Source organism: Triticum aestivum, chromosome 2D, assembly GCF_018294505.1.
Source record: "Triticum aestivum cultivar Chinese Spring chromosome 2D, IWGSC CS RefSeq v2.1, whole genome shotgun sequence".
NCBI lineage: Eukaryota > Viridiplantae > Streptophyta > Magnoliopsida > Poales > Poaceae > Triticum > Triticum aestivum.
Window position 1 is genome coordinate 392,637,300 of NC_057799.1, and position 6,935 is coordinate 392,644,234.

The following is a 6,935-nucleotide window of genomic DNA, read 5'->3' on the forward strand; positions in this document are numbered from 1 at the left end:
CTGGCGGGCCAGATTGCCGCGTTGAGCCGGTTTATCAGTCGCCATGGGGAGAAGGCCATCCCTTTATATCATATGCTGAAGAAAATGGATAACTTCATCTGGAGTGACGCCGCCAATGAAGCATTTGAGGACTTAAAGCGGCAGCTGGCTAATCCATCGGTTCTTGCTGCTCCTGTTGATAAAGAGCCATTATTGCTATATGTGGCAGCTAACGCCCGGGTTGTTAGCGTGGCTATTGTGGTGGAGCGCAAGGAGGCCGGAAAGGAATGCCCGGTTCAATGGCCGGTTTATTATATCAGTGAGGTACTTATTGAATCCAAGCAAAGGTACCCGCATTGGCAGAAGCTGGTGTATGGAGTTTTCATGGAAAGCCGGAAGCTTAAGCAATATTTCCAAGGTCATCCCATCACGGTGGTCAGCTCTGCTCCTTTGGGGGATATAATCCAGAACAAGGAAGCAACTGGCCGGATTGCTAAGTGGGCTATTGAGCTTGGGCCTCACGGGTTAAAATACATACCCCGGACGGCGATCAAATCTTAGGCACTTGTGGATTTTATCAATGATTGGACAGAACTACAGGCGCCGGAAGAGAAGCCGGATCATACTTATTGGACTATTCATTTTGATGGGTCCAGGCAATTGGAGGGCTCGGGGGCTGGAGTCGTTTTAACTTCCCCACGAGGTGATAAGTTTTGTTATGTTCTCCGTTTAATGTTCCCTTGCACTAACAATGCAGCTGAATATGAGGCTTTACTCCATGGTCTTCGGATGGCTAAAGAGATGAATCTCAGCCGAGTTAAGTGCTTTGGTGATTCGGACCTGGTGGCTCAACAAGTGTCCGGCACTTGGGACTCCAAGGACCCACTCATGGCGGCATATCGTCGTGAGGTGGATATTGTTGCAGTTCAATTCATCAAAAAGGTGATCTTCCGGTTTGACGTCGTAAGTGTGATGCAGCTACGGCGGTTCAATTCATCAAAAAGGTGATCTTCCGGATATTGTTACCGTCGTAAGTGTGATGCAGCTACGGCGGTTCAATTCATGAAAAAGGTGATCTTTCGGTTTGGCTTTCCACACAGCATTATAACAGATAATGGTACCAATCTGTCAAAGGGTGCCATGAAGGAGTTCTGTCAACGTGAGCACATCCGGCTTGACGTATCATCAGTGGCTCACCCCCAGTCCAATGGTCAAGCGGAGAGGGCCAACCAAGAGATCTTGAGAGGAATCAAACCCCGGCTTATGGTTCCTTTGCAACGGACGTCGGGTTGTTGGGTTGAGGAGTTACCTTCTGTGTTATGGAGCATCAATACCACACCCAACAGATCGACGGGGTACACGCCTTTTTCATGGTTTATGAAGCGGAGGCGGTTCTTCCTAGTGACATCCGTCATGACTCGCCCCGTGTAGCGGCATATGTCGAAGCTGACAATGAGAAGGCACGGCAGGAAGCTCTCGACCTGTTAGATGAGGAGCGTGACATGGCAGCAGCCCGTTCGGCGATTTATCAGCAAGATCCGCGTCGTTATCACAGCCGCCGGGTTAGAACCAGAACCTTTCAAGAAGGCGATTTGGTGCTCCGACTCATCCAGGATCAGACGGATATGCACAAGTTATCCCCCCCTTGGGAAGGACCCTTTGTGGTCAGCAAGAATCTGCACAACGGGTCATACTACCTAATCGATGTTCGAGAGCGCAAAGACTCACGTAAATCGGAGGAGGAGACCCACCGGCCGTGGAATATCGCTCATCTTCGGCCCTACTATACTTGAGCCATAGGCTCTGCTTATGTACATAGTTATGGCAATGTATATATTATGATCAATATAATAAACCGGAGCCTCAGCTAAAGCGGGGTATCTGTTGTTTTTCTTATATCATGTGTGGTTACATGGGGGCTTCTGTTCATAAAGCGGCGTCCGGTTTACCCCTTGATTCAGCTTATTAAAGCTTTATATAAAAATCACTTGGGGGCTTGGTTGCATTTGAACCATAGCTACACCTCTTGATCGGCGCAATGCCACAATATCACTTGGGGGCTTGGTGGTATTCGAACCATAGTCACACCTCTTGATCGGCTCAAAGCCAAACTACTCCGGGGCCAAAGAGAGTGTTGCAAAACAACAACTCAAACATAGGCACCCACTGAGCACAGCTCACAATGTTACTTGGGGATTCTTTGCTGTCGCAATGAACAAAGAATCTACACTTGTAATAGGCTATCAAGCCACGGCTTGGAAGCCTGGTGTATACACCTAAAACCCCGGGTTAGCCTGCCTTCTTAAGTAAGTTACTCCGCCCAGGTAAACCTGGTATGACCCGTCGAACTTTGACAAGTTACTCTGATAAGACCCTGAACTTGTCAAGTTAAAACGACGATTGGTTAAGGATTGAGGACCATCTTAAAAGGCTTTGTAAAATGGTTTAACTCAATGGCCTGGTAGCCCATGAAAAGCCTCGAATTTGGGGCATGGCAGCCCGTGAAAAGCCTTGACGACAAGTTTTCATTTGCTTTTTGCCAAGTTTTTCTCTCTTTTGACAAGACTTATGATGTTTTTTAAACCGGTGTTCATCAACCCGGCTAGGCTGTCAACTACAAGTTGTCAGTACGTAATCACTTGTAACCCGGAGTTTCTTAACCCGGTCTGGTTTCGACTCAAAGTCGCCAGCATTGAATAAATCGGTGTTTATCGCAACCCGGAACGGTTTTACCGTAAACCGGCATAATATAACAGGAGTTATTGATACTCCGGAATAGGGCCGTTACCCTCACTACAACAAGTTGGTCAGCCAACATTATGACTCAAGGTCACAGGTATCAATTATTTTCATATTTGATTATCTTTATGCAGCCTCGGTTATAAACCCTGGTTATATATCTGGGCATCATGACCCGTCCGGCGGTAAACCGCCAGGACACTATATACTTCTTGTGTGCAGGAATGGCTTGAGTAAATCGCTACGGTTTATGAGCATCATATGTCTTAAGCATGGTGGATTAACAAGTGTCAGGCACAAATAAATATGCGCGAAGGCATAACAGACCAAGTGCTTTAACTAGCCTATTACAAGGTGTTTCAGTGCCCAAAAGGATAATTGTTTCTCAAATAAGTGTTGCAGCACGTGGAAGACTAAACCGGCCTCCGGATTATGATTGGTCACCAGCTTGACCTGACGGCTACGGATCATCTTGCACCGGTTCATCCTCTTCGTCTCTAGCCAGCGGCTGGAAGTCAATAGTTGTCCAGTCGATCCCAGTTAACGCTTGGAACACAGCTTCCTCGCTTATAAGGGTGGACGGTTCAATGTCAGGGGCATAAGTGTGCTTACGAATTGGAGGGATCAGGTTTTGAGCCTCAGGAGTCGGTGCAGCAACCCGTTTGTTATTGGTGTCATAACTCGCCTGGTAAAATGAAAGATCAGCCTCTTCAGCAAGTTGACAAGCCAGTGGACGTACTTCCCGGTTTATGGCATGGAGATCTTCATTGCCAAATTCTGATCCGTCTCCTTTTAAGCTTGGGTAGCCTTTAGCCACGTCCGCCGGATCAAGATCAGGCACCCATGCTTTTGCCCGGCTTAGTGCGGTCAGAGCGCCAGCCCTTGCAGCAAATCTCTTTAACTCTTCTACCCGGGCAGGTAGCATAGATAGCCTGTCTAAAGTATCCTTGATTAACATCGGGGGCGGCTTATTGTGAGAAGCGGTGCAGATGATTCGTTGCGCACCGGTGTACAATTGCTCTATCAGCGTGTAGGAAGCCTCCAGTTTCTTCTGTACATCAGAGCCTAGATGACTAATGCGAGTTCCTGCATCATTACAAACGTCAGTAAACCGGCAACACATGGGAAGATATGTTGAAAGTATAAAGCAAAGATGTTTACCGAACACAGCAGCAGTAATGGCATGTATCTGCCGCTTTACGCCAGTCAGCTCATCTACCACCGGTTTAAGAGCTGTTTCTGCATCCTCGGCTCTTTTTCGCAAAGCGGATTTTTCTGTCTCCCAATCCGCTCGCTCCTTGTTGAAGCTTTTTCAGTTTCTCCATAGCGTCTAAAGCGCTGGTCAACTCTTCCTTGGCCTTGGAGGTTTCGGCTTGCTGAGATTTGATGTTCTCTTGCAGATCGGCGTTTTGAGTTTCCTTTTTGCTCAGCTCAGCCTGTAACAGACAGAAGTATAATGAGTTGGTAATACATGTTTGAAGTATCAAGCACATAACAAGTTATGCACCTGATACTTGGGGGCTAATGCATATTTGCTTGTTCTCGGAAATTTCTACAAGTCCCAAGCATAATACAAGTATTATTCTTGGCACTTGGGGGCTAATGTATGTTTGCTCAAAGTACTCATCTGGGAAGTCTTTTAAAAGTCCCGGTTCATCTTTATAAAGTTAAACCGGACCTTGAGGGCTACACTAGTGAAAAAGATGCAGTGTTGCAAATATAAAGTTATTACTAAGTCCCGGTTTAGATTGGTATCATAAACCGTCACTTGGGGGCTACTGGAGTTGATATCTAAAAATGGACATAAGAGAAATAGTTGTGTGGTTACCTCATATCGCTCCTTCATCAGATTTACTAAACCGGCTTCATAGTCATGACTGGTGTACAGACGGTTCAAGAAGCCAGAGTGAATGTCTTGGGCGTTGAGATGAGCGTAGCTGGATAAATCGGTGCTCCATTTGCCTTTGCCCATAGCAGAAAGTTCATCCTTGGCGCTATGTTTGGATAAAGCGACCGGGTTGCCAGGAGCAGTGTGGCTGACACCGGTAATCATAACATCATCCTCTTTATCATCAACAGCCTTCATGGGAGTTGGCGGTTTATTGGTAGCCTTAGCTGGACTGGCCGATTTGTCATCAGGTCAGACCGGGCTGGTCGGTTTGTCAGCATGGCCTGTGGTGTCAATTTCTACCTGTTTAGTAAACAAGTCATGGTCTTGAGGCGGCGGATCATCAAGCATGGCATCAGCATCAGTTTCTTCTGGATCTAGAGTCTTTTCCGGTTCAACAGCCACGTTATCATCAGCCGGTTTATTTAACCGAGCCTTCTTGCTGGGTCTAGGCTTGGTGCTGAGAAAAATAAACATGAGGATCGGTACAGTATGTAAGAATAACACATCAAGAATAAAAACAAGTGCATAGCTCACCCAGGAACTGTTTTGAGGGGTGGAAGCTTTGTGGTTGATGACTCGCCAGAAGATGAGTGGGAAGTGCCCTGATAATTTGAATCAGACGGATTAAGAGGTTGTCGGAAACAACCCGCCTTGGGGCAAGAAGTGTCAAGAGTACAAGAGACCTCTAATCCACGTTTCTGAACCGGAGTGTTCGGTAAACCGGCGGAGGTAACTACCTGGCCGCTGTGCCGGGTCGTGCGGCGAGCTCCGTGTTGCTGCGTCTTCAAAAGAAAGTTGGGGTCCAAGTAAGCAAGAGGGTGAGAAAATTTTACTTTCCGGTTTGCTCGACGGATTTTCGATATTGGCAGAGGATCTGAATCGGAGAAAAGAATGATTACCTCTACATCATCAGCTTGACTGCCTTCAGCGTCGTCCTGATAAGAGTCATCGTCAATGAGGTGTATGAAAAATGAACCAAGAGAGTCAAGTTCTACCTCTGAGTCCGGATTAGCCACATCGTCATCAGCATTTGGCTCGGAAGACACAGTGGTCCTTTTCTTGGCGGGTTTTTTAACAACCTTGGTCTTCGGGCGAAGTGGCTTGGCCGGTTTATCTTGTGTTTTTGTCGGTTTATCTTGTGGCTTTTTCTTCCAGAACGGATCATCGCCCTGTCAAAGATGGACACGATTTTTCATAAGATATTTTGAAAGAAGCAAGTTAAAGTAAAAAAGGGTATATGATCCTTACCTTTGGCGGTTTATTGGAAACACAGAAAGGGCTTAATCCGGTCTGGCTACAGACAGCCTCCGATTCATTCAGCATCTTCTTCACAGCCTCAGTAACTTCCGCATCTGTAAGCTGAATATCAATGTGTCGCTAAGGGTCCTTCAAACTCCCTGTGTATTCACACATCAAACCGGGGCGCCGGCTTAAGGGCAGAATACTCCAGCTTATCCAACAACGAGCAAAGTCAACACGTGTTAAACCGTTCGCCATGAAGGCTCTAAGCTTTGACAGTTGTGGGGCATAGTTGGACCTTTCCTTTGCAGTCAACCTCTGAGGAAAGGGATGTGTATTGCTAAGACGGTGAGGCCGGTAACCCGGCAAGGGGTTTTCGACAGTTGGAGATGTATCTTTGCAGTAAAACCAAGTTTGGTTCCACTCCTTGGGGTGACTGTGAAGCTTGGCGTGAGGGAAGCTGACTTCCTTCCTTTTTTGAACCGCCATTCCGCCAAGTTCAGTATTGGGTCCATCTGTGAACTCTGTGCGACGGTTTAAGTGGAAGAAATCTCTAAACAACTCAACTGTGGGCTCTTCTTGAAGGTAAGCCTCACAAAACACTTGGAAATGGCAGATGTTGGACACAGAGTTTGGACCGATGTCCTGAGGGTGAAGCTGGAAACTGGCAAGTACGTCTCGAAAAGAATTTTGAACCGGGAGGGCTAAAACCTCGACCCAGATGGTCAACAAAAACCACTACTTCTCCGTCCTTGGGTTCAGGAGGATTTTCTGGACCAGGGGCCCTCCAGTGGATGACCTCTTTCTTGGCTAAGGCACCAGTTGCGACACATCTGCTCAACTGTTCTTCAGTGACTCGGGAAGGAGCCTAGTTGCACTCATAGACTTGTTTGGCCATTTTAATGACAAGCTGAAACATAATTATTGCCAGTTTAACTTTCACAATTGACAACTATAAAGCGATGCGAGGTTGTATGCATATTGTTAAACCGGGGTTTGTTATTGGTAAACCGGAGTCTGACAATGGAGATAGTACAATGACGAATGCATTGGCGGTTCAATAGGGGACTAATGGTATCTACTGGGC

At 46.8% G+C, this 6,935-nt stretch overlaps 1 long non-coding RNA gene across 1 annotated transcript; it reads right to left on the reverse strand.

Annotated features, from left to right (window-relative positions):
* Window positions 1-3,510: 3,510 nt before the first annotated feature.
* On the reverse strand, window positions 3,511-5,416 carry LOC123053352 (uncharacterized). The gene is made up of 4 exons (XR_006425544.1): window positions 5,144-5,416; window positions 4,547-5,066; window positions 3,880-4,154; window positions 3,511-3,804 (listed from the first exon to the last, which is right to left on the reverse strand). It is a non-coding gene; the product is annotated as an uncharacterized lncRNA (long non-coding RNA).
* Between the last annotated feature and the right edge of the window lie 1,519 nt (window positions 5,417-6,935).